This window comes from Biomphalaria glabrata, chromosome 7 (assembly GCF_947242115.1).
Source record: "Biomphalaria glabrata chromosome 7, xgBioGlab47.1, whole genome shotgun sequence".
Taxonomy (NCBI): Eukaryota; Metazoa; Mollusca; class Gastropoda; family Planorbidae; genus Biomphalaria; species Biomphalaria glabrata.
This window is the reverse complement of record NC_074717.1, coordinates 44,260,869-44,272,930: the sequence shown is the minus strand read 5'-3', so window position 1 is coordinate 44,272,930 and position 12,062 is coordinate 44,260,869. Positions and strand designations below refer to the sequence as shown.

The window sequence follows — 12,062 nt, the reverse complement described above, 5'->3', positions numbered from 1 at the left end:
ATGCGAGCTAGATTATTTTTAACCAGTCGACCGGCGGTGTAGCATACGCCGCTATTTTGCAGGGCCGGCCTTAGGCCACTCCAACCTATGCGACCGCAGTGGGCCCAGCACTTTTATAGGACCCTCACTTTCATAGGACCCGCGCTAATTCAAAGTGCATAAATTATAAAATTAAACCATTATATAACTTAAAACAGATTTCCCTCGCCCTCCTGTCGATTTACCAGGAGCTCCTGGCAATCTTCCGAAATTGCAAAATATACGAAAAAGTCCTTAAAATATACGGAATATATAGACAAAAATTGTCACTTTGGTGTGTCATTCAATATGGAAAACGCCAATCCTACACACGATAAATAAAAACGGCATTATGCATTAGCCGTAAGCTAATTGTGTAATCAGGTGAAAGAAGCTTCTCGCGCCTCAAACTAATGAAGAATTACTTGAGGTCAACAATTCTCAAAGATAGATTGAAACATTTGGTAATTCTTGCTATTGAGCGTGATCTCTGTAGGAAACAGAATTATTATGATATAGGCCTACTGTATGACTTTGCTACTTGCAAGGCTCGTAAAGTAGCCTAATTCTGTACGTAGTAAAGAATGAATAAAATGTATAGACGAATTTATTTTCTAATAGAAACTCTTAAATTTCACTTATTATCCGCTTCCCTAACCAAACTTGGCCCCGCTAAATCCGTTTCACATGACTGCTATTAAGTGTTTGTAAAATGTTTGCTTGTAAATGTTTTACATGTTTCGGATGTTCCTTCAGAGTTGACGATAGTTTACTTCCTAGTCCAAGCCTCCCTCAGGACGAAGGGAGATGGGAGCGGGCTGGGTTTGATAAATCCAAACGACAGTCCAAATTTCACTTATTATCCGCTGCCCTACCCAAACTTGGCCCCGCGAAATCCGTTTCGCATAGGGCCCAACAATGGTTAAGTCCGGCCCTGCTATTTATTGACGGTTGTATACATAGTAGATTACTTGTTCTCTTTCCATGACTTCTTGGTCACAATTAATGGTTAAGTCCAGCGCTGGGGGGAAATACTTGTTCTCCCCGCCCCCCTCTTTTTTACATGAGGTAGAAATAAAAAAAAAAAGAGTGATCTTTCTTGGTTACAACGGTCCGGCCCTGCTATTTTGTGAATACTTGTTCTCCACACCCCCTCTTGATTTTTCGAGGGGTGACTATCCGCAGAAATAAGAGAGTGATCTTTCCTTTACTTCTTGCTCGTCCAAACTGATGAGCGAAGAAGAGAATTATATATATATATATGGATAGCCAGGGACAGGGCCGGCCTAAGGCATAGACAAATTGGGCAGCCGCCTAGATCCTCTAATTGGTTGGGATCTCGCACAGGACTAAAAAAAAATTGAGAAACCTCCAATCATCCAAAGCCGGCCAGGAACAGAGCCTGGCATGACCAGAAAAAAAAAATCTAGATCTATTAGTGTAGCTTAAGTAGATCTAGAACAGCGGTTCTCAGCCTTTTAAGCTCGGCGATCCCTTTTTATAATCCCCGACTCTGCCGCGACCCCCCAGCCGACACACACATACAGCAATAGAAGATTAGGCAATAATAATCCATATTTTCGATGGTCTTAGGCGACCCCTGGCAAATGGTCAATCGACCCCCAAGGGGGTCGCGACCCACAGGTTGAGAAACCCTGATCTAGAATCTATTTCTGGATTAAAATAATATATAGTCACGTGGGTAACATTGATCTAGACTAGAGTCACTCTAGACCAGTGGTTCCCAAACTTTTTTGTATCGTAGACCCCTTAATTTTTTTGATTGCCATGTTCCAGTTTTCGGTAGACCCCCTGCTTCAGTTCTACGGTTAGTTCATTATTGAAAATTAAAATTTTACGTTTTTTAAAACTAATTACTAACGAGTGAGTCGAATAGTAAAAAAAAAAAAGTAATTTAAAGCTACATTTCCAGTTATATCTTTTATTAATAAAATTCAGATTTAAACCAAACTAATAGTTCAACAATAAATCAACAAACAGACAGGAAACGTTTTGCTATAAAGGGTTTGCAAGCTCACCATCCCTCGCTTCGGAGATGAGATTTCCTTTAAGGATTTGCTGTTCTATGGAGTTGTCCTTCCAAACATTAAATATTAATTTGCCCTAAGTATCATCTATTATCTATATATATATATAATTCTCTTCTTCCGTCAAGAGTTTGGACGAGAAGAAGTAATTACTCAAATGAAGAAACTAATAGTGAATAGAAAAAACGAGAAATGGACAAACTATCATCCGAATTACAAAAAGGACGACGCCTATTATAAACTATCCCCATACGACCAACGATTAATTTTTCACATAAGAATGAGACAACTGTTAGACACCTTATTTATATAGGTTAGTTATTTTAGTTATTTAGCGACGCACCATAGTAGACGCATATTGAACGGGACTAGTGACGTTTGGGATATGTTGGGTTAGAGACCGGAAAATCAGTTAGCGTTAGAACACTCCAGGGTAACGACGTGTTTAGTGACAGAGACTTCTACTGTGGCCTTTTATCATAATAAATATATATTAACTTGTTCATCATCGTTGACTACATCTCTTCACCTGTTACAATCGATGTGCCAGTTCTTGTTTGTGTTGTTGGTCAACTACACGTAATACACCCGAACAATTACACCCAAACGATTGCAGAGTAATTGGTTGACTTCAAGACAGCCTGAACTAGCAACATCACAGTGGCGAACCCCGACGCCCGAAGTCTGAACATCGAACCGGACCTCGAAGCAGAACGTTTACTCAGGTGAGGGTCGTGCACTCGAAGATAAGATTTCATCGGAGTACGGCTGAACACAGCAGTATCGCAGAGTGACTTTGTTCTAGATCTACATACAGTCGTCGCCTGTTTGATCGCACGTTCAACGAGCCGTTAACTCAGGGTGACCTTCGTCAGGACCGTAATCATCGCAACGCCTGATCTTCATATGCTGAACCGACCTACAACCAGAGAAACCGTTCATTCATAACGGGTGAGAGATCGTTAGTGAACCTGTTGGACATATTTTTTCTTCGTCATAGGAGCCACATTGAGTATCAAGTTTTACCTCGTCAGTTTCGAGAAGGACAGTTTGCCCGCTGTCAGAAGTATTGTGAGTACTACAAGTTTGGTAGCTAACTAAATCGAAATCGCTCTGTCGTCTTACCCTTGGAGAGATTCTTGTGGAGCAGTTTGCTCATTGAACCGGTTGCTTGCCACGTTTATAACGGTCACTGTGTTTAACCTTTGGAAGGTTAGTGAAGTAATCTTTATCAGTACTGAACATTGATATATCTAGTATTCGTCGGTCTAGACCATATCTAGACTTGTTAGCAGTGAAGTTGTGGAAACAGCTACATCCACTTAATTTCGTTGAAAACCGTTAGTCGTATAACGGAACGTCGTCGGAGGTGACCTTGGTCTCACCTAGTCTACATTGGACAGTTTGGTCTAGTGAAGCAGAGTACAACAGCAAACTTCGTCGTACTACCAGAGTAGCAGCAGAAGCAGTGAACTATTTTAGAGAACCGTTATTCGTCAGCCCAGATCAAGTCATCGTCGAGAAAGTCGTTATTCGTCAGCCCAGATCAAGCCATCGTCAAGAAAGCCGTTATTCGTCAGCCCAGATCAAGTCATCGTCAAGAAATTCGTTATTCGTCAGTCGTCCAGATCAAGTTGCCGTCAAGAGACTGTTATTTGTCAGTAATCATCTACACAAGTCAAGTCATCGCTAGAAGAACCGTTAACTTATTCGTCAGTAACTGTGTATACAAAGTCGTCGGAACTACACATACGGTCATCAACAGTCGTCAAAGAAACTGGAACATTTTGCTGTGGCATATCAGGACATCTGTGGCATTACGTGGGATACTGGTAGCACCGGAGAACAGAGTCAGAACTGGAAGAGAGGCAGTGGAATTTGTTGTGATCTAACATATTCGGGAGTCCGAACAAAGGGATCTTTCTTATCAAAAGCTAAGTGCCATTTTTCTTATTAGTATATGTTTAGATTGCCCTTAGAAATAGATTTTGTCTAAATTTGGTACGTTAGCCTGAGTAAAATCAGGTGGTGCGCCTTAAAACCCGTCGGGGTAGAAGACGTAATTTAGATGAAAAGCTATATTATACGTTTAGGGTTGTAATTTGTTTTGTTTGTGCAAACGTCATATCCGTTGTTGCCTGGTTACTTCGTGACGTTATCATTGTGTGCCATATTGTCACATCCCAACCCATAGTGATAGTCTCATTTAATTATTTCATTTGTTTATATTATTTTAAATTATTTATTTTTATTAATTTAATTAGATCTGTATTTTTTTTTCACTTAATGATAGAAAGTGCGGGTAGGATTCTTTCATTGTGAATCAGACTAAAATAATTTTAGTTTGAGCGGTTAAAATCAAATATGATTTTGCCATGAGAATAATGCCGAAACTGGCTATGTAGTCAAACACTATCGTCTGGCTAAATTTAGATCTGCAAATTGTTGTACATCTCTTTGGTACAATTTAATCATCTAGACTCTAATTTGAAATATTATTAATTGAAAGATGAATGAAGGTAGTACATTCTAGATATATGTATCTTGTTGAAGATATATTTGACATTGTATACACATATTTGTTTCGTATGGTTAAATAGAACCATAATCTACTCTAGATATAGACTCTAGACAGTCTTTGAATTTACTCTAAACACTTCACTGTGACTTCAGTCATACCAGGTTTTAAAATTGATCATAGTTATTCATACTAGATCTAAAAGTCATAGTGCTCTTGATAACTATAGATCTAAATAGTATTATTATACATACTATAATATACTAGATTTAAATTTGTGTGTAATACTGGACCTAATATACAGATTTGAATATAACCATAATAACTCAGACTAGATTTACACATTTACTAAATCTATAGATAGAGACATAACACTTAAAACTGGTATAAAAGTGTGTAAAAACTTTTAAAGTATAGCCATAACCAATATAGGCTAAGGAAAAATATATATAAAATATAAAACACAATGGCTACATCATCATATGTGGACCTTAAGGAGGTTAAGGAAACAGCTATGCAGGATGGAAAGGCCATGGAGTTAAAAGGAAAGGACTTAGCAGCTTATGTACAGCAAGTTGTGAAGGAGGAAACAGAACGTCAAAGACAAGAGATAGAAAGACAAGAAGAACGTCAAAGACAAGAGATAGAAAGACAAGAAGAACGTCAAAGACAAGAGATAGAGAGACAAGATAGGATCAGAAAGGAAGAATATGAGAAGCAAAAAGAGGACCGAGAACATGAAGCTAAAATGGAGAAGATGAGATTGGATGCAGCACAAGCCAGAGCCCAAACTGAACAAGGAAATAACACTAATAACTCAAATAATTATACCACTCAAAGAGACAACCCTAATTCACAAACATGGCTAAAGAGAAAAATACAAAGTTTTGATGAACAGAAGGATGACATTGGTGATTTTCTGAAAAGATATGAGGCAAAAATGTCTACATTTAATATGCCTGAAGAAGAATGGTCTGAAATACTGATAGACTTTGTTCATGGTCAAGCTCTAACAATATGCCAAAATCATGACCATCATATTGATGATAGCTATCAGGTTTTAAAAAGAGAATTATTGAATGCATATGGTCATAATGCTACAACTTTTAGAAAGAAATATTTTGACAATATACCATCATTAGGAATAGAACCCCAAACCACCATTAATATGGAAAAGGATTTCTTCAATAAGTGGGTAAAATTAGAAAAAGTGAATAACTCTTATGAAGGATTAAAAAATTTTATTCTAGTGGACAACTTTGTAAATAAATGTGATCCTCAATTACAATCTTTTATTAGAGAAAGAAACCCAAAAACTATAGATGAAATAACAGAGATAATGAGAGTATACAAAAATGCCTATCCAAATAAACCATTTTCTGATAGGGATAAGAGCAAAGTAGATTTAATAGGATACACCAAAGAAAATGTTGATAGAAGTAGAAATAGAAACAGATCAAATAGTGGAAATAGAAAATATAGTGAAATAACCTGTTTTAAATGTCAAGGAAAAGGTCATATAGCAGCTAACTGTAGAAGAGGGAATAGTAGGTCTGGAAGTAGAAATAGATACAATGAACAAAATAACAGTAGATATAGGAGTAGAGATAGGAATGACAGGGGAAATTATAGAAATAGGAGTTACAGTAGGGAATACAAAAATAAAGGTACAGATAGGATATATTTCATGGAAGGAAATAGGAACAATTTTGCAGTGTACCCAGGGTTTGTAGATAGAATTCCGGTGGAATTAATCAGGGATTCAGGTTGTAACACCTTGGCAGTAAAAACTAAATTTGTCAAACCTCATTGGTATAAAGGGTTTACTAGGAAAGTAGAATTAGCAGATGGCACTGTAAGGGAATTTAAAGCTATAAGGGTATACATTGAAACTCCATTTTTCACTGGTTATTGTGATGGCATTGCAATACCAGAAATGAGATATGATATGTTAGTAGGAAACATAAAAGGAGTTAAAGAATGTTCAAGAAAAGAATTAGAAGACTGGCAAAACAAATACAAAAACATAAGACAAAATCATGAAAACATAGAAACACAAAATATAACAAGTATGATAATAACAAGATCAATGGATAAAAAAGATGAGAAACAGGAAAATACAATAAATGTAATAAGTAATGATAAAGAAAAAGAAACCAGTAATGTAATACAAATAGAAAATACAGATGTTAAGGAAAGAGAGATAGAAAATGAAACACAAAATAGTCTTGAAACACAAATATTTCAAAGTGAAAAAGAAACAACACCCACATTTGCATTAGAACAAATGAATGACAATATTATTGGGAAAATTTATTCGAGAATATCAGATAAAAACAATAATAATCCAATGGAGAAATTTTGCATAGAGAATAAAATATTGTTTAGACAAACAAGTAATGATAATAAGAAAATAAAACAACTTGTCTTACCACAGAAATATTGGAAAGATGTTTTAATCATGACACATGATAATAATTTAGCAGCACATAGGGGAGTAAAGAAATGTTATAGGAATTTGTCAAAACAAGTATTTTGGCCCAAAATGAAAGCAACAATCAACAAATACATAAACTCATGTGACATATGTCAAAAGAGATCTAACAAAAGTCTAGTGAATAAAGCACCTATTCAAGAAATGGATGAACCTACAGCACCATTTCAGAAAGTATCTATTGATTTAATAGGTCCTTTAATTCAAACTGAAAATAATAACAAATACATTCTAACAGTAATAGACATGTTTAGTAGATACCCAGAGGCAATCCCATTATCAAATACAAGTGCAGAAAATATCATTAATGCCATAACTCAAAAAGTAATTACAAGACATGGTATACCTAAAATTATATTGAGTGATCAGGGATCTCAGTTTAAGTCAGAACAATTTAAGAAATGGACTAAACAATACAATATACAACACATATACTCTTCGGTTTACCACCCGGAGAGTAACGGTTTATGTGAACGATATGGTGGATCATTAAAAAGATCACTAACAAAGATAATTCAGAATAATCAGAACAAGTGGGATCATTACATTAACTATGTACTATTTGCTCATAGAAACAACATCCATGAAGCAACACAATTTTCACCATATGAAATAATACATGGAAGAAAACCCAGAGATGAATTAGATGTTTTTAAAGAAAATCTAATAGACAATGAGAATAAATTAAATAATGACAGTGAAACAACAATCACAACAGAATTGAAAGAAATATGGACTCAAGCATATAACAACAATAAGAAGTACAAACAAAGTGCTCATGAGAATCTAAATAAGAAAAGACAATTGAAAACACTAGAAGTAGGAAACAATGTATTAATATTGATAAATGACCTGAAAAATAAAATTGGTAAACAATGGAAAGGTCCATTTAAGGTGATAAAACAAATTAATGATGTGAATTGTCAAATTGAAATAAATGGGAAAATTAAAACATATCACATAAATAATTTGAAACTGTATCATGATAGAGAAGATGAGTTAATACAAAACATTCAGGAGGAAATAGAAAATAAATTTTCAGAAAGAGAAGAATGCTTGATGATAATAACAAATGAAAATCACAATGAAAATGATATTAAGGAAATACCTGTAATAGAAACAAAAGAGAATCAAACTTGGCAAAAGATTAATCTTAATAATCTAACTAAGGAAAAGTCAAAAGACATAACTAAAATAATACAGGAATACAAAGAAATTTTTTCCAGCATACCAGGAAAAACAAATATTATTAAACATGACATTAAAGTAACAGACACAAAACCTATCAAGCTTAAGCCATATAGAATACCGTTACATTTACAAGACAAAGTAAAGAAAGAAATAGACAATTTACTAGAATCAGGTATAATTGAGCCATCAACATCTCCTTATGCTTCACCAATTGTGATAGCCAAAAAGAAGAATGGAGATATAAGGTTATGTATTGATTATAGGAAACTTAACAACATCACAGAATTTGACCCATATCCAATGCCAAATATAGAGGATAGTTTACATAAATTAAATGGAGCAAAATTTTTTACTAAATTGGATTTAACTAAAGGTTATTGGCAAATACCTTTAACAGAAAATGCAAAACCTTACACAGCATTTGTAACACCATATGGTATTTTTCAATGGAATTATATGAGTTTTGGATTAGTAAATGCACCTGCCACATTTAATAGAATGATGAACATGATAATTGGAAACAAAGAAAATGTTATTTGCTATTTGGATGACATATGTATTTTTAATAATAGTTGGGAGGAACATTTGGTAGATGTAAAAGAAGTATTCAAAATAATAAAAGAAAGTGGACTTACAATTCAAGCAGAAAAAGTAGAAATAGGATTGGAGGAAATAATTTTCTTAGGACATAAAGTAAATAACAACATGATTAGCCCTATTGAAGATAACATAAAGAAAGTACTTAATATTGAAATACCTACAACAAAAAGACAAATTAAAAGCATATTAGGAATAGTAAAGTATTACAGAAAGTTTATAAAGAACTTAGCAGAAATAGTGAATCCACTAAATGACTTACTTAAAAAAGGAAAACCTCAAAAAGTAGTTTGTAATGAGGAATGTGTGAAAGCTATTGACAGAATTAAAGATGTTTTTAGTCATGAACTAATATTAAGACTACCTGATAAAGACAAAATATTTTATGTCACAACTGATGCATCTGGTAATGCTATTGGTGGTTGTTTAATGCAGAACTATGATAACTTACATCCTATATTATATGTAAGTAGAAAATTGTCAGAGGCAGAGAAAAAATATAGTGTCATTGAAAGAGAAGCCTTAGCTGTAATATGGGTAATTACTAAGCTAGAGAGCTATTTAATAGGAAGGAAATTCATATTATTAACTGATCATAAACCTATTCAGTATATACAACAAAAGAGCATGAAAAACAGTCGTGTTTATAGATGGTTCTTAGCACTACAGGAGTATAAATTTGAAGTGAAAGCTATTAGTGGAGCTGTGAATATTGTAGCTGATTTATTGTCTAGAATGACATTGAAGTGAAACAGTTTTGTAAATAAACTATGATTATATTGATTATGTAATATATATTAATATATTGACACCATTTATATGTTATGAAAAGGGAGATAAGTAAAGTTGATGTTAAGCATTTAAAAGTAAGTATGGATATTTTTTTTTGTGTGAATCATTTCATATATCATTGACGAAAGTTAGTTCTATGGAAAAGGGTGAGTATAAAAGAAAAATGGACAAAAGCGTATAAAAGGGTGGTAAGAAAAAATTTATTGAATGTGTAAATAAAGTTTATAATTGTTTTTTTGAAATATTGTATTTTATCAGATTACTGCCAGTGAAGAACATTTGAGATGTGTAGGACATGCCCATAAGATGCCACATTTTCCTCCATGATGAACTGTGTAACAATGAAGATGATTTTGGAATGTTATGAACTGTTATGAACATTGACATGTATATGAGGAACTGTCAAGATGAAGATGTCAAGATGAAGATGTCAAGATTTTATGTTTGTGGTCTTCCCCTTAAATTGAAAATGCCCTTGTAAGACTTGACAGTAGTGGAAAAATATTGACATATTTTTTTTTCAAGGGGGGGAGGAATCTGTTAGACACCTTATTTATATAGGTTAGTTATTTTAGTTATTTAGCGACGCACCATAGTAGACGCATATTGAACGGGACTAGTGACGTTTGGGATATGTTGGGTTAGAGACCGGAAAATCAGTTAGCGTTAGAACACTCCAGGGTAACGACGTGTTTAGTGACAGAGACTTCTACTGTGGCCTTTTATCATAATAAATATATATTAACTTGTTCATCATCGTTGACTACATCTCTTCACCTGTTACAATCGATGTGCCAGTTCTTGTTTGTGTTGTTGGTCAACTACACGTAATACACCCGAACAATTACACCCAAACGATTGCAGAGTAATTGGTTGACTTCAAGACAGCCTGAACTAGCAACATCACACAACACATGTTCCTGAAGCTGAAAATTGGAATTAGCCATTGTGGATTCTCACCGAAAAATACTGTCTATGTCCTGTATTCTTTATCAAAAGTCTCGAATAAGACACTGGCCCCAAAACACCATCATAGAAGAGAAACTCTATGGAGAGCTGCCTAATCTGGAAACCACTGTGCAGTTCATCACAGATACTGGTCTAGTCAACTGTATCCTCCTAAATAATAATAAGTAAGAAGAATCAGCAGCTTTTACTGTTATAACTTATAAGTCATCTTACTATAGGATGTCGATCGAGATTTAGTGGGTCTATTCTAAACTTTATCTTTGAGTGTTCGAAAGTTTTTCAAACCTTTATCTTTATTATCAGGGTGGCATCGTCTCAAATGATCCTCCAGCTTGACTGGTTTCATAGCGTCATAAAAAAGGCGCATTAACAATTGTTTGTTTGACTAGGAATGAATGAACTCCAATTTCAAATACTCGACGCTGTACAGTCTACATTTTTTCTTATTAAAGTTACAAACTGACAAAGTTAAGCTATTTAAATAGAGTTATTAAATTAAATACAACATTTTTTTTTCATCCTAGCATTTAGTAAGGAACAAATCATAAATGTGTGTATAAAATAATTCCATTAACGGGATATCAAAATTAAAGTCATGACCTGCTGAAATGAGATTCATTATCATAGACCCCTTTGCACATCACATTGACCCCCAATTTACTTTTTCACTTTCGTAGACCCCTTGGAAGTCTTCGTAGACTCCTGGAGGTCTATATAGACCACTTTGGGAATCACTGCTCTAGACTGTATTCTATTATCAATTAGGCCTATTTTGGTTAGGTAGACCGATTTCCATTTTCATACATAGACAGATTCTAAAAGATAAGCAGGCCTAATACATTTTAAACAATCAATTCATATAGGATAGTAGCCTATAGACACATTTGACAGTATAGGAATTGAACCCACAACATTCGCGGTAATAGCACGACGCCCTACCAACTTAATTAAACAGCCCTAGGCTACTACTACTTAACTCAACGAGGTTTCTTATCTTATCTTAGGGCCTATTTTGTGTCTGTTTCAGTTTCTTAATGTTTTCTTGAGTTGAGGGGTCCCAAACACTGAAACAGAGTATGCATATAAGCATGGTTAAATAACATTTTAGTTTTATGTTCTTGTTTGATTTGTAGGAATTTATTTTAATAAATCCAAATGCTTTGTTGGATTTTGTAAATAATTTTATCAATATGGGGATTACATGATAATTTTTCATTCAGCTTAGTATAACACCTAGTGTGACAATAGTTTCATCAATATGGAGATTACATGACAATTTTTCATTTAGCCTAATATAACACCTAGTGTGACAATAGTTTCATCAATATGGGGATTACATGACAATTTTTCATTTAGCCTAATATAACACCTAGTGTGGGCCAGTGTGACCTAGGTATATTTATAAGAATGGACGAAAACACAGAAAGAGACTTCA

At 34.4% G+C, this 12,062-nt stretch overlaps 1 long non-coding RNA gene across 1 annotated transcript; it reads left to right on the top strand.

Annotated features, from left to right (window-relative positions):
* Positions 1-2,358: 2,358 nt before the first annotated feature.
* On the top strand, positions 2,359-10,409 carry LOC129927364 (uncharacterized). The gene is made up of 2 exons (XR_008778980.1): positions 2,359-4,585; positions 9,917-10,409. It is a non-coding gene; the product is annotated as an uncharacterized LOC129927364 (long non-coding RNA).
* The last annotated feature ends 1,653 nt before the right edge of the window (positions 10,410-12,062 follow it).